Source organism: Sus scrofa, chromosome 15 (assembly GCF_000003025.6).
Source record: "Sus scrofa isolate TJ Tabasco breed Duroc chromosome 15, Sscrofa11.1, whole genome shotgun sequence".
NCBI lineage: Eukaryota > Metazoa > Chordata > Mammalia > Artiodactyla > Suidae > Sus > Sus scrofa.
This window is the reverse complement of record NC_010457.5, coordinates 20,021,250-20,045,721: the sequence shown is the minus strand read 5'-3', so window position 1 is coordinate 20,045,721 and position 24,472 is coordinate 20,021,250. Positions and strand designations below refer to the sequence as shown.

Below are 24,472 nucleotides of genomic sequence, written 5' to 3'. Positions count from 1 at the left end.
CTTGAAAAGAAGAGAAAGGAAGGAAAGGCACAGGAAAATTACTAATTCCATAACCTGAAGCAAACAGTTCTCCCTCTCTGTGCCATGGGTTACTCATGAATAATATGGAGAACGTTGAAGGATCATTGTGAGGAATACAGGAAATCATGCTCATAAAGCCTTTGCATCTTAGTTGGTACAAATTCAGCATCCAATAAGTGTTAGCTACTACCCCTCGGCAAAGTGCTGAATTCAATATCTGGCATGTAGTAAGTGTTCAAAAAATGGTAAATAGTCAAACAAACAAACAGATATGTATTCTTCCTTTTTTCTTCTAGTTTTATTGAGATATAACTGACATACAGCACTGTATACATTAAAGGTGTGCAGCATGATAATTTAACCTACATAGATCTTGAAATGATTACCACAGTAAGTTTAGTGCACATCCAACATCCCATATAGATACAAAATTAAAGAAGTAGAAAAAAAATTTTTCCTTGTGATGAGAACTCTTAGGATTTACACTGTTAACATCCTTCATGTATAACATACATCAGTGTTATTTGCATATTGTACCTCTGATACTTATTTATAACTGAAAGTTTACCTTTTGATTTCCTTCATCCAATTCCCCCACTCCCCACCCCCATCCCCACCTGTCGCCTCTGGTAAACACAATCTGATCTCTTTTTCTATGATTTTGTTTGTTTTTGAAGTAAAATTGACCTACAACACTGTTAGCTCCTGGTGTGCAACATAGTGACTCTGTATTTCTATACATTTCAAAATGATCATGATAAGTCTGTTACCAGCTGTCATTCTATAAAGATGCTACATAATTATTGATTATATTCCCCACACTGTACATTTCATACCCATAACTCATTTATTTTGTAATTGGAACTTTGTACTTCTTAATCTCTCTCACCTATTTTTTTTCTCCTCTCATCACTCCCCCACCTCCAGCGCCCGATGGTAGATATTCTTACTAACTGTATTTTTAAATTTTATTTTGCTTATTTTTTTATGTTTGGAAAGTTTTCCTTGTATTTTGCTTTGAGTTATTTGAAGTTGGTTCTTTGTTTTAAAGAAAAGATAGACTGAAACTGAGGGACAGTCTTCAAAGTAAATAGCCTAGGCTCTTCGAAAGTGTTAATGTCATGAAAAGAAAGAAAATAGTAATGCTAATTTTCTGACATTTATAATAGAATATCAATTAATATCTGCAATTATGTTAAAACAATCAGTTGCTAAATAAATACAGATAATGTAGAAATATTGTGATACATTGCCAATAAGATATTGATATGACTTCCCTGAAGGATACTTTGGCCAGACCTTTCAAAAATAAATCACATACCCCTTGACCCAGAAATTCCACTTCTAAGATATTATCCTACAAAGATGCTTCCATTTCTGTGAAATGATACAAATAAAATGATATATATTCATTGTATGAGCAAAGTTTAGAAGGTTACTGGACCATCTTCAGTAATGAGATGCCTAAAGAAATTATCATCCACTCATACAATAAAGTAAAATGAACTTAACAGACTGCTTTAAATGCACTTTTCTGGAAAGAATTCCGGGAGAAGGGAACTTAAGCGAATAAGGGTGTATAATATAGAGAACATTTGGCAGAATATGCTCCCATTTGTGTAGGGGGGGAAATGTCTGTGAGTATGTAAGTACACACCTTGATATTATAAGCATCTATTTATATATGTACATATACATATATTTGTATGCTTCTATATATGTGTGTGTACATTTTCATACATTGATATATGGAAATATTTGAAATGCATAGAATAGCTCTCTAATGATGCCTTAAAAAATTGAGAAGATTGTTAACCACAGAGGGGACTGAGTTGCTGGGAGACAGAGGGTAAGAGACCCTTATTTACCTTGGTATATGCCATTTTGTCTTTTGTGCAATATACAGGTATTACCTATCCAAAAAAAAAGAAAAGAATTAAAGAATAAAGGCAATGCAAAACGTTGGAGAGCCAATCTGAAATCAATTGACAGGCATGAACATTTGTTAATAACATGAGTATAAGCAGATGGAGAAGGAATTGTACTGAACATTCTCCAAATATAGAAACAATCTACTGGAGAAAGTCAGACAAACATGGTGTGTCCAAAAATCTGTTTCCGTCTTAAAGCTTGAGTCTTTATGGAGTAAGAATTTTCAAATGACCCCTTGCTTATTCTTTTTTTTTTCTTTTTTGCAAAACTAAGGTAAAGGCGTTAATGTTACAGTGTATGAATTAAACTTCAATTTTAAAATAGAATGAATTTTTGAGAAATTAATGGCGATGACACATTCATACCATGGGATACTACTCAGCAAGAGAAAAAAACGGAAGTATTGATACACAAGTTGGATGAATCATTAAGACATTGTGCTAATTGAAAAAAGCTGATGTCAAGAGGTTACATGCTGTAAGATTCCACTTATATGGCTTTCTAGAGACAAAACTGTAAACAGGAAGAAAGATCAGTGGTATTCTGGGCCTAGGAGTGAGTGACTATAAAGAAATAACAGCATAGAGTCTTTGGGGGGAAATGGGTAATGGGATTGTTCTGTATCCTGATCATGGAGGTAGTTGCATGAATCTATACATGAGTTAAAATTCCTAGAACTTTACCTCAAAGGAAGAAAATTATCAAAATAACACTATAATAATTTACACAATAAAAATGTTTTAGGTTAACACACACACACACATGCAGCAAAATGTGGGGGTTCTCCAAGGTAGAGTTCATAATTTGAGCATTTAAGTTTTGCTTCTCTACCAAGAGTCAACAAGGTTTTGCAGATGATTTGATACTGGGGTCATATTGTCCTGTTCCACGTGATAACCCTAATCCTCTCCATGATGCTCTCAGAAAGAGAGAGAAGTGGTAGGAATACCATGGCTACACACAGTCATTTCCAGCCCATGTGAATGTGCCAGCCAAGTAGACATGACTGGTAACAACTCAAGCAGTCACACCGTTTTACAGTTCATTGTTAACAACACACCCTAGGTGCTGGTATGAAGATGACTCAACCACAGTGAAGAACCAAGGATTCAGGGCAGTGTCAGACCTAGAAAAGCAAACCCAACACAAGTTCCTTTCCCATAGTGGCTTAGCCGCTGCAAGGGAGAGAGGAAAATCAAGTCACACAGGCCTTCCTGAAGACTACGTATGAAATACCAGATGTCACCTTTGTTCCTGGTGGTGACTCTAAACGGGTATTTGCTGATGTGAACTATTACACATTCTCCCCTCTTCTCATCTAAGCAATCAGAAGTCAGCTATCTTCCTGGAGATGTAGCTAGAGTAGATCACCTACCCAGCATTCTTTTATCTCTGCTGGTAATTCTTTTGACTGCTTACTTTGCACATTTGTTCTAGGCTTCACCCCAGATAGCCCTAGAAAAAGCCACAGGTTCTACAGCAAAATAAACTGATGGTTCCAATTATCCTTCCACTGAGGAAGAAACAACCCTGAGGAGAAGGCTATATAAAGCACTTCCTGGTTTAAAGGGGTCAACGTCTTGGACTTGAATCCCAACTCTGAAATGTATCAGCTGTGCAACCTTCAGTAAGTAACTAAACTTCTCTGGCCTCAGTTTTTTCTCTGTTAATTATGGTTGCTAAAAGGAACTTACTGAACTGGTGATAAGATCAAATGACATAATGCATATAATGTGTCTTGCACCAGGTCTGAGGCTTTATCTGTATTCAGGAATAGTGAACCATTTTCATTTGCTAGGTGGTTAATGTGACCAGAAAGGGGTGGAAGTTTCTTGGAAGGTGTTTAAATACCTTTTGCCACCCAGTTCCTCTGCTGTGCTTAGAGCGACCTAAGACATTCCCAGGGCATCTCTACCTGCTTCCCTGCTAGGCTAGTGTCTCATTCCCTATGTCCTTTGCCAAGCTGCCAATTAGTCTGGGAAGCCATCCTCACAGAGACCATAAGTGAATTTTTTGACTTCTCCATGTAGAGAATGGTGGCCTAGGTTGGGAGCAGCTGGGCCAATCGGCAGCCTTCAGGTAACTCCTCTTTCCACACCTGTCACCCTGCAGCCTGGGCTGTGACCCCTGTGTGAGTTGGCCACCTGTCACTACCAGCTGGGCGGTGGGTGAGTGAGGCCACCCTTTTCATGTTTCACGGTCCTTGTACACATATATGTCACCTGTCTTTCTGCTTCCCTTCCTTTCCTCTCCCCTTCCAGATCAGAGTGGAATAGGGCTCATTAGAGCTTTATAGGAATTTCAGGAGCTGGGCTTGGTCTGGAGAAGACTCATTAGTAAAGACCAACTGTATGCTCTGGGAGCCTTTAGGCAGCCCCTGCTTCTATTGGTGTTTAATATTTATCGCTTCCTCATAATCTTTGAGCTGCTATCTCGCCAATTTTAGGAACACTAGGGGAAAAATCCTATCAATATTTATTTTCTACCACATAATATATTTATTGCTTGGCTTGAAATGTTGAGTTTTGTGTTTTTTATATAAATTATGAATTATAAAATCACTACTGCTTTCAGGCCAAACATATACTATTGTGCAACAGTATACTATGTATAAGAATATCACACAAATTGGAAGAGTTAGTTTTAGAAGAATTTGATGCAATGCAGTGGTGACACAATATTAACAATGAATATAAATATTCATTTACATAAATAATAAATGAAAAAAGAAACCCTAAGTCCACAGAACCTGTGAATATGTGATGGTGCACAGCAAGGAGGAGTAAAAGTTGCAGATGAAATGAAGGTTGCCAAGGAGTTGACTTTAAAATACTGAGATTTCAGAGTTTCCTAGTGGTTCAGTGGGTTAAGGATCCAGCATTGTCACTGTTGTGGCTCAGGTTACTGCTGTAGTGTGGGTTTGATTCCCGGCCCGGAAACTTCTGCATACCATGGGTGCAGCCAAAAAAAATAAATAAATTAAAAAAAATTAAGTAAAATAAAATGAAATAAAATAAATAAACTGAGATTTTTCAAATGGGAGTTCCCTGGTGGTCTAGTGGTTAGGATTTGGTGCTTTCACTACTGTGGCCTAGGTTTAGTCCCTGGTCCAGGAACTGAGATCCCACTTCAAACCACTGCACACCAAGGCCAAATAAATTAATTTATTTATTAAAATACTGAGGTTATCCTGGTTTACCTGGTTGGGCGTGGATCACAAATCCAGGGAGCCAGAAGAGGAAGAGAGAAATTTGAAGGAGATTTGCAGGAAGAACCCCCCCTCCTCTTCTCAATGTCTGTCTCCAGCTACTGTTCTATTTGTCCCTCCCCCTCAGAGCTTAACTTCTTAAAAGTTAAGAAGTTAACTTTTAACTTCTCACTTCTCATTCATGACTTAATCTGTGATGCCTTTGCCTTCACGTTCTACTGAAATTATGCTCCCCAAGGTCACCAGTTACCTCCTTGTAGATATAACCAGCGACCTTTTTTTTTTTTTTAACGTCTTAGAGACTTCTGAGATCCCCTCTGTCCTGAGATAATTGTACCCCGCCTTGATGTGTGTGGTACCACACTCTGCTACTTCTCCTCCAACCTCTCTGATTGTTCCTTTTCACTCTCATGTGAGGTCAGTGCTTCCGTTTCTTGTCCCCCAAATAATATTATGATAAACCCTCCTCTTCTTCTACAGACTCCTTTAAAAATCATTAATATCTGAGTTCCCATTGTGGGTCAGTGGGTTACGAACCAGAGTGGTGTCCATGAGGTTGTAGTTTCAATCCCTGACTTCACTTGGTGGCTTAGGGATTGGGCGTTGCCATGAGCTGTGGTGTAGGCCACAGATGTGGCTTGGATCTGGTGTTGCTGTAGCTGTGACATCGGCCAGCAGCTGTAGCTCTGACTCACTCCTTAGCCCGGGAACTTTCATGTGCCACAGGTACAGCCCTAAAAAAAAAAAAGTCTACATCCACAACTTCAGTGAGAAAACACGTTTTTTGGTTTTTTTTTTTTTTTTTTTTTTGTATTTTTAGGGCTGCACCTGTGGCATATAGAAGTTATTTAGGGCTGCACCTGTGGCATATAGAGGTTCCCAGGCTAGGGGTCCAATTGGAGCTGTAGCCGCTGGCCTGTGCCACAGCCACAGCAACACAGGATCTGAGCCGCATCTGGAACCTACACCACAGCTCACAGCAATGCTGGATCCTTAACCCACTAATGGAAGCCAGGAATTGAACTCTCGTCCTCATGAATGCTAGTCGGGTTCGCTGACTGCTGAGCCACAACAGGAACTCCAGAAAACACATGTTGATGGCTCCTAAATATAAGCCTCCAGCCCAAAGTTTCCTTCTGGGTTTCAGACCTTCATATCCAAATGCCTTCTGGAACCTCTGCTAGGTTGTTTCACAGACACCTTCGTCTTAGATTCTAATACTCCAGTTTTGGTGCAAATAGTTTATTTTGGAAGGAGGTGATCCCAGGAGGCATTCTAAAGGAATAAGATATGAGACAAGAAAAGAAAGAAAGCCAACAGAGAATATGTCAACAAGCAGCTTATTGCTGTTGTTGTCCACGGCTCAGCTTCCCTGGGGACCCTCTAGACACTGGGTGGAAGATGCCACAGAACTGATGCATAGAAAGGCAAGAAAGCTGAGGTTCTTTTGCTTCAGTTCCCATCCCTCGCTGTGGTTGGTCACTCCTGGGACATCAACCCTAGAACTTTAAGTGTGACTCCGAGGGCCCTGCAGTGAAGCTCATTCTAGTGGCCAAAGAATGACCTCAAGCAGAGAGATGTAAAAATCTTTCTTCACATGGAGGAGCTGTCTGCAGGCAACTTGAATGGTAGGCCTAGGGGATACGAATGTGCCCCTGTCAGTGTCCACTACACACTTCAAATCAGTGTGTCTCAAGCTGAATTCATGGTTGTCACCTCCAAGTCTGCTCTTTCTCCTGGGTCCCCTGTTTCAATAAATGACTCCACTACGAACCTAGTGTCCAAACCAGAGACTTGAGCAATCTCAGTGTCAGACTAGATTCCCTCCCTTTCCTACACCATTTGTATCAGGTCTTTCACCAAGCCTTGTCAATTCTACCTTCTAAATTTTTCCTCAGATCTGCCCATCTTGTGCATTCCATAACCAATACGTAATCTCAGGGGACTGTCGTCTCTCACTTGGATGGCTACATGGCTCCTACACTGGTGTTTTCATCTCCTATCTCCAGAGGATGTCTTTCCCAATCCATTTTCAACATAGCAATCAGAGTGGCCTCCAGAAGTAAATTCAGTTATGCCACTTCCCTGCTGAAAATTATTCGGCGATTATTTTCACAGAGATAGAGGCCACACTTCCTACTATGTTTTGCTAAAGCGTCCATGATCTTGCATCTGCGTGCTCCTTTAACCTCATGCCACATCCCTTTCCTCTTTAATTATTTCCTTAAAAAATGTTCCTCTCCTTCACCTGCACAGGTGCTTTCTACTCTGAGTCCTTTCAAATGTACCGTATTCTCTCAAACCTCAGTGCCTTTGCTCATTCTCTCAACCTCCGGTTAAGTCCTATTGCTTCTGAGATCACAACTACAAGTTGATTTTTTCAGGAAGTCTTCCCTGATTTCCTTCCCTATAAGATTACCATAGCACCCTGTGTGTTTTCGTCATGGTATTTCTGTCCCTGAATGGTAGGCTGTTTACCAGCTAAATCCACTCTCCTTCCCACAAGATAGAGAGCTCTATTAGGTAGGGGAAAGGTCCGTTTTCATCATTGTTGTGTCATCAGCACATGGCACTATCTGGCACATAGTAGGAACAGTACATATCCCTTGAAAAAGATCTCTGCATTCTATGGCAAAAGCAATAAATATGTCACCTTAGCTGTCTGTTGACTCTTCTCCAAATGCCTGAAATCTGAGAGTGCAAAGCAGTTTTTATATTTGAATGCCACATAGCAAAGAAGGGCCTCTCTTTGAGGTCAGTGGGCCCAGAGAGAGCCTGTTATCAATTGACCTACCTCCCACCTGCTGCTGGAGGAATTTATCACAACTCTGAAGAGTATCCAAGAAGATACGTTTCCCGGAAAACTCAAACCAATGATTGTTCCAGAGCCCCTCCTTTTAGGAACCCAGTACAATCCATCTATTCATCTTTCTGGTGATGATTTTTTTTCCCTCCTCAAAGCACTCAATTCATTTTCCATCGCTGACATGTAATCCAGAAATAATAGAGGTTGGTCTAGTATAACTCATATCCAAAAAGGGAAAGTGCCGACACCCTGAAAGAAAAGCTCTGAATTAAGTGTTCCCAAAAATAAATCGGGGTATGAAAAGGCCTATTCAGTAGATGATATCTTTTTGTGGTTGATTTTTAAAAACATGGCTCCCCAATAGAAAGAGTGACATTTGAAAACACTGCTCTGGGACAGTCATTGTAATTATATCCCGGGATTCAAATCTGAACATTTCTTCTTCTTGTATTTTCTAATAAAGTTCTGCTTAGAGGTGCTAATATTTGAACTAATTTTAAAAAGCCCTAATCTCCCATTGTGTGGCATGTGCAATCGAAAAATATGACGGGGGTTCCAGTGAACATGAAACCTGAGGAGAAATAAACCTTTGTTGTTTTTGCCCCTAGGATTGAGGGGTTCTTTGTTCCTATGGAAGAAGTGATCATTTCCTATCAGTCCTCTGAGTTCAGACCTTGCTGACAAGTGGACACAAGAATCAGACAGTTGGAGAACAAAATATGCAAAAGTCCAGTTTGGAGAATGGAGCATAGATATTAGCCAAAATTGGGTTCCCTAATGACTTTCCCTCTAGAGGGACCCTACCCATCCCAACTTCAAGGCTCTTCGTTACAAGGCCAGATCCTGACATAGAAAGCTTACTTCATGGAGAAGCAGAATGAGAGATTCTTTTCTTTTTTTTTTTTTTTTTCTTCTTTTTTAGGGTTGCACCTGTGGCATATGGAAATTCCCGGGCTAGGGGTAAATCAGAGCTGCGGCTTTCAGTATCACTGAATCCTTAACCTACTGAGTGAGGCCAGGGGATCAAACCCACATCCTGATGAACATTCTATTGGGTTCTTAACCTGCCAACCCACAATGGGAACTCCAGAATGAGAGATTCTTGAGGAGAGGTTGGGCAGAGAAATAACAATAAAGCACAGGGGCTAAGCTGAGCATGCCCAGGGCCTGTTCCCTTTCACCAGTCAGGGAAGGCACTCTCCACATGAAGAGGTCTCATCCTTTCCCTTCCTGAAGAGATGAAGTTCTTTCCCCTTGGTAGAAAACCCACAGTTGAAATAATGGAATGTTGATCCAATTAACCCAAGGGCAAAAGCTATAGAAACAAGATCTTCTCTCACTTCACATTAGTTTTGAAAATGACCAGTATTGTAGACACTAAATTCATGCAATGTGGACTCTGTCTTGGGAGACTGTATGCAAGAATATCTCTCTTCAGGGAAACAGGACCTAGCACTGTTTCTGGGATTGTGGGAAGCTGGGTAAAAACAAAAAACTATCTGGGTGATAATAGGTTGATCTGAGTTTCTTTCTTTTCCTTTCTTTCTTTCTTTCTTTCTTTCTTTCTTTCTTTCTTTCTTTCTTTCTTTCTTTCTTTCTGTCTTTCTTTCTATCTTTCTCTCTCTCTCTCTTTCTCTCCTTCCTTCCTTCCTTCCTTCCTTCCTTCTTTCTTTCCTTCCTTCTTTTGCCATCCAGTGGCATACGGTGCTTCCAGGCCAGGGATCAGATCCTGGCCACAGCAGCAGCCTATACTGCTGCTGTGGCAATACGAGTTCCTTTAACCCACTGTGCCAGGCTGAGGGTTAGACCTGCGTCCTGGTGCTGTAGAGAGGTGGCCGCTCTTGTTACGCCACAGCAGGAACTCCTGATCTGAGCTTTAAGACTAGCTCTCAAAGAGGAAAGGCCCCAAAGGACAGCCTGGGTTCTGGGCCTGAGTAGAGGTGCATCAGCCCCAGAAATCGTAGAAGCTGATGATAGAAGCTCATCCTTTACCCCATTTGCCTTCCTCAACTGCTGCTTCCCTCATTTACCAAATGAAAAGTGTTAAAGCTATTCATTTAAATCTGGCATTATATCTGGAGTTCCCGTCATGGCTCAGTGTTAACCAATTTGACTAGGAACCATGAGGTTGCAGGTTTGATCCCAGGCTTTGCTCAGTGGATTAAGGATCTGGCGTTGCTGTGAGCTGTGGTGTATGTTGCAGACGTGGCTCAGATCCCGCATTGCTGTGGCTCTGGTGTAGACCAGTGGCTACAGCTCCGATTCAACCCCTAGCCTGGGAACCTCCATATGCCGTGGGTGTGGCCTAGAAAAGAAAAAAAAAAAAGCAAAATAAATCTGGCATTATGTGGTAGATTTCATTATAGAAGATGTATGGAATTTAGCTTTACATTCATGACAAAGAATTAAATTGCTGAGGAAATGGGATACCAGTTTTAAGCAGGAAAAGCATGATGTAGTGACACCTTGGAAAAAACAACCAGCTAATCTTATGATTGTCATGTGGGATTTATCAAATGAGTAATAAACATGTGCTTGGCTTCCAAAACAACAAAATAGTCTTTGGCCCCTGCCAAGTCATAAAACACAGACACATGCATACATATAGATATGGAAGGTCAGTATAGTTGATATACAGACAGAAAGGAAGGGAAAAGGAAGGAAAAAAGAAAGGGGGAATAGTTCTCCTCCTTTTAACATCTTATGAACTATACAACAGATTTAGTCATTTTTGGTCAAATGCCTTTTTTATGTGTAACAGCTAGGAAACCACGAGGTCATCATGTGAAAGGGAAGCGTCTAGCATTCCATCTTAAATTGTAATTTTCTTCTTTGCATGAATATCTGGGAAAAGGTTTTCATATTACTTTATTCTTATTTAATAGTCTGCTTCAACTGATCCTAAGACATCACTTGGATAAACTGCACAGAAGCCAAGGAACTGCCAGGGTAGGCCTACGTCATTGCTATTGCTATTAAAACTCTTTCGAGTAAAACTTTTCTACTGTTTGTTCATTTCCTTCACAGTTTCTTGTTTACTGTGTAGGAGCCTGAATAAAATTTCTGGAAAAGTATACTTAGGACCTATTTTCAGATGGCTGTTTTTGTTGTAGTTGTAGTTGTAGTTGTAGTTGTTGTTTGTTTTCTTTTCCTGAGGTTCCCCAGACTACAACACTGTTTCTCATTGCAAAGTAAACTACATGTTTTCTTGGAGTTGCCTGGTGGTCTAGTGGTTAAGACTCAGCACTTCCACCTCTGCTCCAGGGTTTCAATCCCTGGTCTAGGAACTGATATCCCATATCAGGTGGTTGTACAATGTGGCCAAGAAAGAAAGAAAGAAACTATGTTTTCTTAAATGTTAGTAGCTGATTAAATGAATGTTATTTCTTCCCTGGAGATGCTGGTAGCTGGTTATGAATGAATGTTGTTCCTTCCCTGAGAATATAAGTAGTTTAATTTTGATGGATTCATTGAGAATCCTTTAATGTCATATTGCTTTATTCTGATAGGTCAGATTTCAGCTTAGTTATAGCTTATAAATTTTATTAAACTATGTTTATGTTTCAGAGAGCTATGATTAGCTTCTAGGAAATTTTCAGCCAGAGAAGCATACATACATGCTTGAAAGTCTCCTTCATTAATGAACACCTTTTATCAATAATTTTAATTTTAGATTAGAATTTATGATATATTTGGTTTCCATTTATTGGCTAGCACTCCATTTATCCTATATATTTTGCTGTGACTTTCCAGTATGGTCTAATATGTGGGTGAGACAAATCCCATCAGTGGGATATATTTTCTGATGCTTTTAAATCTGAATTATGATTTGCTGTCTTGGATTGTTTCTAAACTCCAGAGACTTTTCCAGGGTGGATATGGGTAGCAGTGAGCCCCAGGACCCCAGGGGGAAAGATGAGAGTCAGTTTTCTGTAGAAAAAGATATTATAATAATTTGTGCCCACTGCAGCTTGTTGATTACAAGAATAAATACAGACAGCTGCTCTCCATGGGACATTTGCTTTTCCTAGTGGTCATAGAATGATTAATCACCGCAATTTTCTGGACACTGGTGGGGGGAGATTATTGGAATGTGGGATTTTCAGTGTGAAAACTGGTAACTTTCTGGGTAAACTAGGACAAGTTGATCTCCCTAGGTAGTCCCAAATTCTGAAAGATTGCAACCCCTGATTTGAAGAATTCAGAGGTCTGACTACCATCATGGAAAGGTTGTGGATATGCAAATATAGTTCACTGTATCCAGGTTTGCCTTGAAAGGACACAGGGAGACCATACCTGTTCATAGTCTAAGGAGGATCAGGGTTTTCTCTTAAAAGTACAACAACTTCCTTAACTGCTACAGCATTACTAAGGAATTCCTTCCTGGTGTTTGAGTCTGGCCCTGCAGACCATGTAGGTTTTCTTTTCTTCTTTAAGGCTCCGATGGGTTTGCTGAGATAACAATATTTTCAGATATTGACTCTTGAAATAAGAGCTGTTTCTTTTTAAAATTTCAACAGCTTTATTGAGATATAATTCACATACCATACAATTTGCTCAACTGTAGAGCACAAATTGGAGTTCCCTTGTGAAAAAATCAGCACAGTGAGTTACTGGTCTGGTGTTGTCACTGCAATGGCTCAGGTCTCTGCTATGGCACAAGTTTGATCCCTGACCTGGGAACTTCCACGTGCTCAGGCATGGCCAAATAAAATAAACTGTAAAAAAGAAAATAAAGAGCACAAATCAATGGTTCTCAATGTATTCAGAGGATTTTTCCACCATCTCCACAATCTAAGATCAGAAAATTTTCATCACCTCCAAAAGAAACATTATATCTATTAGTAGTCACTTCTCTTCTCTCTGTCTCTCCAGTCCTTGGCAACCACTAATCAATTTTCTATCTGTATCAACTAGCTTATTCTGAACATTTTGTATAAATGGATTCATGCAATATGTGGTCCTTTGAGTGTGGCTTCTTTCAATTAGCATAAGCTTTTGATGTTCATTCATGTATTAGTATTTCATTCCTTTTTATAGCTGAATAATATTTGATTATATGCCTATAACACATTTTTTAATCCATTCATTGATAGATATTTTGGTTGTGTCTGCTTTTTGGCTATTATTAATAATAGTGTTGATGAACATTCATGTAAAAATTTTTGGGTAAATTTATGTTTTCAATTCTTTTGAGGAGTTCCTGTCATGTCTCAGTGGTAACAAACCTAAGATCCATGAGTACTTGGGTTTGATCCCTGGCCTTCCTTAGTGGGTTAAAGAATTGGGCATTGCCACATGCTACAGTGTAGTTCACAAGACAAGCTCGGATCCTGCGTTGCTGTGGCTATGGTGTAGGCTGGAAGCTGTAGCTCTGATTCAACCCCTAGCCTGGGAACTTCCATATGCCACAGGTGTGGCCCTAAAAAGATTTAAAAAATTCTTTTGAGTACATAGTTATGAGAAGAAATTCTGTGTCATGTGTCATAACTCTATATTTAAACTTTTGCGGAACTTTTAGACTAACTTCCAGAATGGTTGCACAACTTTAAATTCCTACCAGCAGTGTATAAAGGTTCTGATTTCTCTATATGCTCACCAAAAGGATGTTATTTTCTCTGTTTTTTATTTTAGGAAATGTAGTGGGTGTAAAGTGGTACCTATTATGGTTTTGATTTGCATCTCCCTGATGACTAATGATTTTGAGCATCCTTTCACATGCTTATTGGTCATTTGCACATATTCTTTGAAAAAAATGTCTATTCAAGCTATTTTCTATTTAGCTAAACCAAATCAAACAAAAACAAAACAAAATAGTACACATAAGTTGAACTAAATTTCTGCTGCAGAGTGTGTAGACTTTTAGGTCTCCTGAGCAGGCCCTTTTCTGTCACTACTGAGATAAATTAATCTTTGGACAATAGTACAGTTGTCCCAGACTTAACTCTGGCCCAGATGCTCTGCAGTGAAGTGATAAACATCCAAAATCCTTTACCCAGCAAATTCACTCAACTTTTGTGATAGATTATATAGAGAGTTCCTGCAGAACTGGTAGGATGCCAGTCAGTTTGGTCCTTAACCCTTTGTTCATTGGTCATTCCAACCTTGCAATACAATTATTCTTCCAATGGAAGTCAGCAAGAAAGGGTTGGTGAATTCAGCTGTGGGATGGACATAAAAAGCAGGAGAAACTTATTACCCATCATGTCAACCTTACTTGGTTGCATTTGGTGTTAGTAGGAATACAGACAGCTGTGTTCTGTATTGGGAGAGGCAATACTTGTCCATTAGTTCCTGTAATTTACTTCATCTGCTTACTTAGAAAGCATTACAGAATATTAAGCAAAAAAAGTTTGGGTGTGTAGTAAGAAAGTTAATAAGTCCTAGAATACTGAGTGGTGAAAAGCCCTATTGGGGAAAACTTTAGGGTGCCTAGAGGTGGCCCTAAAGCACTGAGGCACGGGGTTCCCATCGTGGCTCAGTGGTTAATGAACCCAACTAGTCCATGAGGACGAGGGTTTGATCCTTGGCCTCGCTCAGTGGGTTAAGGATCCGGTGTTGCCATGAGCTGTGGTGTAGGTTGCAGACGTGGCTTGGATCCCGCATTGCTGTGGCTCTGGCATAGGCTGGTGGCTACAGCTCCGATTGGACCCCTAGCCTGGGAACCTCCACATGTCACAGGTGTGGCCTTAAAAAAGACAAAACAAAAACAAAAACAAAACAAGCAAACAAAAAAACACTGAGGCACGGGAGGTCCCGTCGTGGCGCAGTGTTGGTTAACGAATCTGACTAGGAACCAGGAGGTTGCAGGTTGGATCCCTGGCCTTAAGGATCCAGCGTTGCCATGACCTGTGGTGTAGGTTGCAGATATGGCTCAGATCCCGCGTTGCTGCGGCTCTGGCGTAGGCCAGTGGCTACGGCTCTGCTTAGACCCCTAGCCTGGGAACCTCCATACGCCGCGAGTGCGGCCCTAGAAAAGGCAAAAAACAAAAACAGAAACAAAAAACAAACAAAAAAACACTGAGGCACATTTCAAAGGAAAGAGAGGATGTAGGGAATTGTGTCCATTTTTCATGCTGTCACACACCCAGACTGCAGATCAATAGAGGTATTGCCACATGGTCCTTACATTCCACTCTAGCTCAGGAAAGGGTAGATTAAAAAGAAACTGCTTTTAGAGGAAGGCGAATTGTGGGGTGTGTACATCAATGGTAGACAAAAGCTTCTTTTAGGGTCCACCAACCCAGGAGTCCTAGCAGCCTGAAGGTTAAACAGGCAAGAGTCTTATAAGAACTTCCCCTGGATCTAGAAAAGAAGGCCTGAGCCTTGGGACAGTTCATCAACCTCTTGGAAGAGATGGCTGGCTTTTCAATTCATCAGTGTTTGTTTTCTCTCTCTTACAGGCAGAATTCATGAATGTAACCTGAATACACAAAACTCTTTAACTGTAACAGAAGTAACAATTCGTTGAAAGCTTAAAACAGTCCAAATGCCTCTAGCTTACCAGGAATTCTTCTTTACATTGTTTTCCGTTTCTCTGTTGCTTTTTTGAAACCCTTAAAGAAAAATCACCTTCATACTGAAGAGTAGGATTTTATTTTTATCATAAAGGGTGAAATAATGACAGATTGAATACCAGGACCTAAAATGTGGGATCTTATCCTTTCTCTTTTTTTTTTTTTTGGCCACGCCCATAGCATGCAGAAGTTCCTGGGCCAGGGTTTGAACTCTAGCCACAGCAGTGACTATGCCAAATTCTTAACCGCTAGGTGACCAGGGAATTCCATTTCTTTTCTTTTTGAATGTCAGTTCACAGTGTTTACCCCTGTTTGCTGCCCCAAACAAAAACTTATCTCTTCTGGTTTTTGTTTTGTTTTTTCTATTTAGATAATATTGACTCTAGCTATAATTCTATGATTTGAAGAAGAAATAAAGTCACGAGCAATAAAAATACCTGAGTCATCTGATAACTGTAATCCACTGTAATGATTCCTTTGGCATTGTATGTCATACTTTAGATTAATGATCTATTATAAAATTTTTAAATGAAGAGGACTTTCAGTCCAAGAATCTATCAATCATATTCATTTAAAATTAGTGGATGCTTATTAAATTATTAAAAAACTTTTATGGAGTACCCAATGTATGCCAGGTATTTTTCTAAGCATTGGAGATACAACAGTAAAAAAACAAAGGCCAGCAATTTGAATAGGATATCTATTAAATAAATTCTTTTTTTTTTTGCTGCATCCATGGAATGTGGAAGTTCCCAGGCCAGGGCTCATACCTACACCACAGTTGCAGCCTGCAATACCATAACCCGCTGTGCCACAAGGGAACTTGCTCTGTTAAAGAAATTGAATCAATAATTAATAACTTTTAAGTCAAAAAGCACCAAGCCCAAATGGGCTCACTGTGAATTCTACCAAATATTTAAGGAAGAAATTATACTGGTTTTCTACAATCTCTTTAAGAAAATTGAAGCTGAAGAGATAACTCATAGGATGAGTTAGTATTACCCTAATATCAAAACCAGACAAAGACATTACAAGGTAAGAAAACAACAGAGCACTATGAACAGAAAAGCAAAAATCTTCAAAAATGGTTGAAAATCAAATCCGACAATGTATAAAAAGAATTATACAGTGTGATCAAGTGGGATTTATTCTAAGTAAGCAAGGTAATTCAATATTCAAAAATTAATTAATGAAATTCTGAAAAGGGATTTCCCTTGTGGCATAGCAGGTTAAGGAATCTGGCATTGTCACTGTTGTGGCGCTGGTTTGATCCCTGGCCTAGGAATGTCCACATGCTGCAGGTGTGGCCAAAAAAAGAAAAAAGAAAAAAAAAGGGAAATGTTGAATATGGTTAGGAAGAAAAGGGAACCCTGCTATACCACTGGTAATGTAAATTGGTGTAGCCACTATGAAAAACAATATGACAATTCCTTTCCTTTAAAAAACTAAAACAGGAGTTCCTGGTGGCCTAGCAGTTAAACATCCAGCATTGTCACTGCTGTGGCACAGGTTCGATCCCTGGTAAAGGAGCTTCCACATGTTGTGGGCATGGCCAAAAAACAACAACAACAAAAACCATGAAAAATAGAGTTATCATGTGATCCAGCATCCACTTATAGGCATATATCTGGAAAAGAGGAAAACTCTCATTTGAAAAGATACATCTAGGAATTCTCCTGTTGCACAGCAGTTTAAGGACCCAGTGTTGTCACTGCAGTGTCTTGGGTCACTGCTGTGGCAGGGGTTCAGTTCCTTGCCTGAGAACTTCTGTAGGTCATGGGCCTGGCCAAAAACTGAAAAAAGAAAAGATATGTGCACTCCAGTGTTCATAGCAGTCCTGTTTACAAGAGCCAAGACATGGAAGCAACCCAAGTGCAGCCCAAAGAGATGACTGGCTTAATATGTGGTATATACATATATATGATGCATCATGTCATAAAAAAAGAATGAAGAGTTCCCTTGGTAGCACAGTGGTTAATGAATCCAACTAGGAACCATGAGGTTGTGGGTTCAATCCCCAGCCTCGCTCAGTGGGTTAAGGATCCAGCATTGCCGTGAGCTTTGGTGTAAGTTGCAGATGCAGCTTCGATCCTATGTTGCTGTGGCTCTGGCATAGGCAGGTGGCTACAGCTCTGATTAGACCCCTAGCCTGGGAACCTCCATATTCCATGGGTGCGGCCCTAGAAAAGACCAAAAAAAAAAAAAAGAAATATTGCCATATGCATTAATATGGATGGACCTTGAGAGTATTATACTAAATGAAGTAAGTCAGAGACAAATATTGTATCACTTATATCTGCAATCTAAAAAATAACATAAATAAATCTATATAAGAAATAGAAATAGACTCACAGACATAGAAAACAAACTTATGGTTACCAAAAGGGAAAGGGAGGGTAAGAGGGATAAGTTGGGGGTATGAGATTAATAGATACAAACTCGTATACGTAAAATGAATAGGCAATAAGGATTTACTTTATAGCATAGGGCGCTATATTCAATATCTTATAATAACTTATAATGAAAAATAATCTGAAAAAATATATATATAACTGAATCACTTTATTGTACACCTGAACCCAATACTATATTGTAAATCAACAATACTTCAATTTATTAAAAACTAAGGAAAAAAATCAATTAATGTAATCCAACACACCAACAGTCTAAAGAAGAAAAACCACATGATTATATCAATGGATGCAGAGAAAGCATTTAATAAAATCTAACATCCATTCATAATAAAAACTTTCAACAATCTAGGAATTTAGGGTAAGTTCCTTAACTTGATAATGAACATGCACAAAAACCCTACAACTAACAGCATACTTAATACTGAAACTAGTTATTTTCTAAGATCATGGACAAGGCAAAGATACCTCTCTTCACCAATGCTTTTCAACATCATACTGAAAGTCCTAGCTGATGCAATAAGATAAGAAAAGAAAAAGCATGAATTGGGAAGGAAGAAATAAAACTGTCCTTGTTCACAAATTATATGATTGTCTATATAGAAAATCTGAAAGAATCAAATCAACAATTTAAAAAAAGTTCTGAGAGCTCTTTCTGTGGCGTAATGGGATTGGCAGCGTCTTGGGAGCACTGGGACATAGATTTGATCTCTGGCCAGGCACAGTAGGTTAAGGATCCAGTGTTGCCACAGCTGCAGCTTAGTTCATGGCTTCGCTTCGATCTGATCCCTGCCCCAGGAGCTCCATATGCCGCAGAGCAGCCAAAATAAATAAATAAATAAATTTGTTAAAAACCCATAAAGTTTTAAAAAAAATAAAAATAAAAAAATTTCTGCAACTAGTAACCAATAATAGCAAGGTCATAAGGACACATGGTTAACACACAACATACAAAGTCTATCACTCTCCTATATACCAGCAATAAACGAAAAGAATTTAAAAATTAAAAACATATCAGAGTTCCCATGGTGGTGCAGCAGAAATGAATCTGACTAGGAACCATGAGGTTGCGGGTTTGATCCCTGGCCTTCTTTAGTGGGTTAAGGTTCCGGTGTTGCCGTGAGCTGTGGTGTAGGTCACAGATGTGGCTCGGATCTCGCATTTCTGTGGCTGTGGTGTAGGCCAGCAGCTGTAGCTCTGATAAGACCCCTAGCCGGGGAATCTCCATATGCCAAGGGTACAGCCCTAAAAAGACAAAAAGACAAAAACAACAACAACAGTGACAACAAAACCTGTTATTATTTGCATTGGCACCCCAAAATTAAGTTTTTTGATATAAATTTAACAAAATATGTAACAGATTTATATGAGGAAGACTGCAAAGCTCTGATGAATAAATGGAGCAATATTCAATGTTCATGGATAGGAAGACTTTATATTGTTAAGATGTCAATTCTTCCCAACCTGATCAATTGTAAGGCAATCCAAACAAAATGCCAAGTTATTTTATGGATATTGAAAAATTGATTCTAAAATTGAGAGGCAAAAGCCCCAAATAGCCAAAATGATACTAAAGGAGAAGCACAGAGCTGGAGGACTGACATTGCCTGACTTCAAGACTTACTATAAGATTAAATTAAAACAACAAACAAACAAAGACTTACTATAAAATGACAATAATCCAAGACAGTGTGTGGTATTGGTGAAAGACAGACAAGGAAATCAATGGAATAGAATAGAGAATCCAGGAATAGACTCACAAAATTCTAGTCAACTGACCTTTGACAAAGGAGCAAAGGCATCATGATGGAGAAGATAGTATTTTTAACAAATGGACATGCACATACAAAAAAAAAATAAATCTGGACATGGACCTTACACCCATTACAAAAATTAACTACAAACAGGTCACAGGTCTAAATGTAAAATGAAAAACTATTAAACTCTAAAGATAACATATGACAAAAATGTAGGTGACTTTGAGTATAACAATGACTTCTTAGATTCAATACCAAAGGTATGATTCATGAGAAAAATAACATAAACTGGACTTCTTTATAATTAAATTCTTTTCTATAAAAGATATTGTCAAAAGAATTGAAAAGACAAACCACAGGTTGGGAGAGAATATTTGTAAAAGTCACATCTGATAAAGAACTGTTATCCAAAATATACACAGAACTCTTAAAAACTCAACAATAAGAAAACAAACAACCTAACTGAAAAATGGGCCAAAGATTTTAACAGACACTTCACTGAAGAAGATAAACAGATGGCAAGTACGCAGGTGAAAAGATACTCAACATGATCAAGGAAAGACAAATTAAAATAATAATGAGATACCTACATACAGCTATTAGGAGGGTCAAAATCTGGAATGCTGACAACACTAAATGCTGATGATGATGTCGAGCAACAGGAACTCTTATTCATGCTGGTGGGAATACAAAATGGTACAGCCACTTTGGAAGACTGCTCAGTGGTTTCTTACAAAGTTATGTACTAACCATTTGATCTAGGGATTGTGTTCCTTGGTGTTTACTCAAAAGGAATTGAAATTTATGTCTACACAAAAACCTGCCCTCAGATATTTAGAGCAGCTTTAATCATAGTTGCCAAAACTTGGGACAACCAGGATGGTCCTTCAGTAGGTGAATGAATAAATAACTGTGATACATCCAGACAACAGAATATAATTCATTCAAAGACAGGGAGGAATCTTAAATACATATTACTAGGTGAAAGAAGTCAATCTGAAAAGTTTAGGTGCTTTATGATTCCAATGATATGGCATTCTGGAACAGTCAAAACTATGGCGACAGTAAAAAGATTACCTGTTGCCAGGACTAGAGCGGAAAAAGGGATGAAGGACATGGAGGACTTTAGGGCAGTGAACTACTCTGTATGATACCATAGTGACGGATACGTGTCATTATAAATTTGTCTAAATATGTTGAGTGCACACCAAGAGTGAACCCCAAGGTAAACTATGGACTCTGGGAGATATGTACCACTGATAGAGGATGTTGCTAATGGGGAAGGTTACACATGTTTAGGGGCTCAATTTTGCTGTGAACATAAAACTGCTCTAAAAAGTAAAGTCTATTAAAAACAAAGGCCAAACCCTTGTGAAGCTACCTATGAGAAACTTAGCTGAGCTGGGCGAGAAAAAAAGCTGTCCTAGTAGCTATTTAAAACAAGCTACAAATCAGAGTTAAGCCTTTAATCACTTTGTGATGGCATAAGCAAGAGTCTAAAAACTGGAAAATGTGCAGGCTCCCTCCTGTTTCATTTTCCCCAGGAAACGGCATGCCAGTGAGGGTCAGGTGGATCAGGGCAAACATGGGGGGTCTTTGGCAGTTTTATGGAGAAGAAGGGAGGATGGCAAAGTGAGGGGGGGGGTAGTTAAGAGTGGAAAAGTACCTGGTACCGAGTCAGAGCGATGAAAGAATATGGAAGGTTTTCCCCTCTTCCCCCATAAGGAGGTCACAGCAGAGGTGCCTGCAGAACTTTGCCCAAGGCCTTACTTAGATAAAGAAATCTAGGAATGAAGACCCAGGGCTAGGAATGAAAGAGCATAACCTGCCTGGGGTGGAGGGGTGGGGATTAAGTCCTAGAGACTGTGGAGGGAAGAGAGCTTTCCCCCAGGAGGCCTCCCAGGTTAAAGCCTTTGTAATTGGCTGAAAAATCACACCTAGGTTTTTAACCCAGGAGCTGGACTCCTTACTAACACTGTAGACAATAAATAGGATAAACAAGTAAAATGTATGTTATATTAGATAGCAGTAAGTACTGGGGAAAAAAAGTGAAGTAAAGCAGCGAGGGAGGCTGATAGGGAGTAACTGAGAGTTTGAGGGTGGGGTTGTGATGGCAACTTTAGACAAAGGAAGGCAAAGGAGGCCTCCCTGAAAAGATGGCATTTGGTACAAGATTTGGGGAATTGAGCCTTGTAAATACCTGGGAGAAGAGTGGGTCTTGCAGAGGGATCAGGAGGTGCAAATTGCCTGAAGTGATGTCTTACATGTTGTATTGGAGTATACACGTTTGTCTGGAGGGAGAGGAATAGGGGATGGGGTCATGGAACCTAGACCTGATGAGGGGTCGGGTCCTGCAGGGCCTGGTAGCTTCTGTAAGCATTTGGATTTTTTCCTCTGAGTGGGACAAGAAACCACTGGGAATTTTGATCAAAGGAATGGCATGATTTGACCCTCTTGAGGATAGATTTAGAAGGAGAGGAGAGGAAATTAAGGGCAGAAGTAGGAAGACCCATCGGGAGGCTACTGGAATAAACTAGAAAATGATATTCGCTTGGATCAGGGTGGTGGACTGGAAGGAGGGAGAAGTGGTTGGATTTTGTATTTATTTTTAACACAATACTCCCATTTTATTGATTCTAAATACACCACTTTTTCCTTCACATTTTAACATATCTGAAATCAGAAGGCAACTTATATTGGGGTAGTGATGGTTGTGATGGTTGTGATGGCTATCAGTCAAGTGGCAGTCATGATGACATTGTTTAATTAGCTAAAACCCGCCAGTGATATCATCTGGCAATTGCCAGCATCAATCCACAGATATAAGTATGTTGTGACAAATTCTGATTTTTGGTAAGCAAATTTTGATGTTTAATGTCTTTGCTCAAGAAATACACTATGAATGTGGCTTCTCTACTTAGCAGTACCTAATTGGGAGTCCTCATCCTTTTGCACCTAGACATTAACTGGGTCCAGGTATCTCCTGGCTTCCAGTCCATTGCCTCCAATAGGCACCACAGCAGGCATCAGTTTTCCTTCGGAAAATCAAAGATGACCGTGCTAGTAAGTGCATATAAATTTCTGATACTATGGTGGCTACAGAATTCATTCTAAACTGTTCAGCCTCACACAAGACTCTCACAATCTGCACAATCCACTTGTTTTTCCAGCTTTATTTCCCATACTTTCTAACTCTTAGTTCCACTTAAGCTATGCTCAGTTTTCTGTGTGGTCAGAACCTTGTTCCAACTGCATAGTTTTACTGCTGTTTCTTCTGCCTTTCTTCCAACAGCTGCTCATCCTACAAGTTCATATGTCACTTCCTTCTCTAAACAATTTCTAACTTTCCAAGCAGACCTAATTATTCATCTCTTTGCAAAACATGCTGCATTAAAGTGCAGGTTATCTGTTTACACATTTATCTCCTCTAAGAGGCTATGAGTTGGGGACTTCATTCATTTTTACCACACAAAATCCTCTGAACATTGTAACATACTCAGCATGGAGCAGGTGTGCAATATTTGTAAGAGTCCACTTTTATTATATTGGATTTGATGAACCAAGGTTCCCTCTTTTGCAAAATGTAGATAGTAATAGAACCTACCTCATAAAGGTGTTTTAGGAGTTTTGAAGTTTATGTGAAATAATGCATTTATCCAAGTACAAAGAGCAGTGCTTGGTACATAAAGCTCAATAAATGTTGCTCTTTTGAAAATTTGTATTGCAATGTGAATAATGTCACTATTACATTTTAAATTACCATAATGTATTTTTAATCTCATCTGAAAACTATAACATCTGTTTTTAAGTCTTAGACTATGCTCCATCTCATCAAAGAGACTTCTGGTGTGTTTAACAAAAAGGAAAAACAGTGAAAAGAGGAGGTAACCCCATTCTATTTCTCTCTCGGTGACAAATTGCTGGGATCTACAATTATTTGAAGATTCTAAAGATAGAGCACTGATGACCCAAAAGCTCTTCTCAAATTTCATTTATTCTAATAGCTTCTGAAAAACCACTCCCAGGAGTATTAACTCTTATTGTAAAGGTAGGAAGTTTATGCAATTTATAGTAGTGCATTGTATTTTGTCACATTGACTTTATCTCACAAGAGCCTGTTTGTGTCTACTCTGCTTTGGTCATGAGAAATGCATTATCCAATTACTTATGTAGTCTCTTTGCTACTATGGAAATAGGCAATTCAATTCATTGGTTAAGTCGCTAAAACGGATGTCATTGGATCTCTGTTAAGTCTGACTAAGATGCATAACTCTGAATAATGCTTTGATGTGTACTTCCTTCTATGACTTAGGAATTTACCTGTTGTTGAATTGGCACTGATGAATTTTAGTACATGATTATGCAATTCCCCTAAGGCTTGTAAATAAAACTACTCAATATATCCATCTTGATGGGTGCACTCTTGTTCTTGGTACTTGTAGAGGCTCTCCCTTAGCTCTTTTTCTGGTTTGGGATTTTGAGAAACCACAGAGTGTATTGGGTAAGTGAGAGTCTATACATGCATAATTTTCAAATTAGCATGATCAACATGAGATGTAAAGTGTACTTAGGGAAAATATTACTTACAAAGTAAATACATTGTTGTGGATTTAAGCCACTATACTTCGGAATGCTTTATTAGTCAGCAATTAGTAATGGAATATATGCATTGCCAAGCTGTCATATAAAAAGTTTCAAGTTGAGCAGTGTATGAGAGCACCTTGTTCTTTGCACATCAGCCCGCACTATACGTTATCATGGTGGATAAGTTAAAAAAAAAGAAGTATGTTGCAGTTTAATTTGCATTCTTTGAAAATGAG

At 39.2% G+C, this 24,472-nt stretch overlaps 1 long non-coding RNA gene across 2 annotated transcripts in view; it reads left to right on the top strand.

The window, feature by feature from the left end:
• Nucleotides 1–24,060, top strand: part of LOC102159687 — a 68,967-nt gene extending 44,907 nt beyond the window's left edge. For both annotated transcript variants that reach the window (XR_002339232.1, XR_002339231.1), the window contains 4 exons: nucleotides 1,928–2,430; nucleotides 3,391–3,580; nucleotides 10,853–10,916; nucleotides 23,462–24,060. This is a non-coding gene — a long non-coding RNA (uncharacterized LOC102159687). The remainder of the gene's footprint in view (nucleotides 1–1,927; nucleotides 2,431–3,390; nucleotides 3,581–10,852; nucleotides 10,917–23,461) is intronic.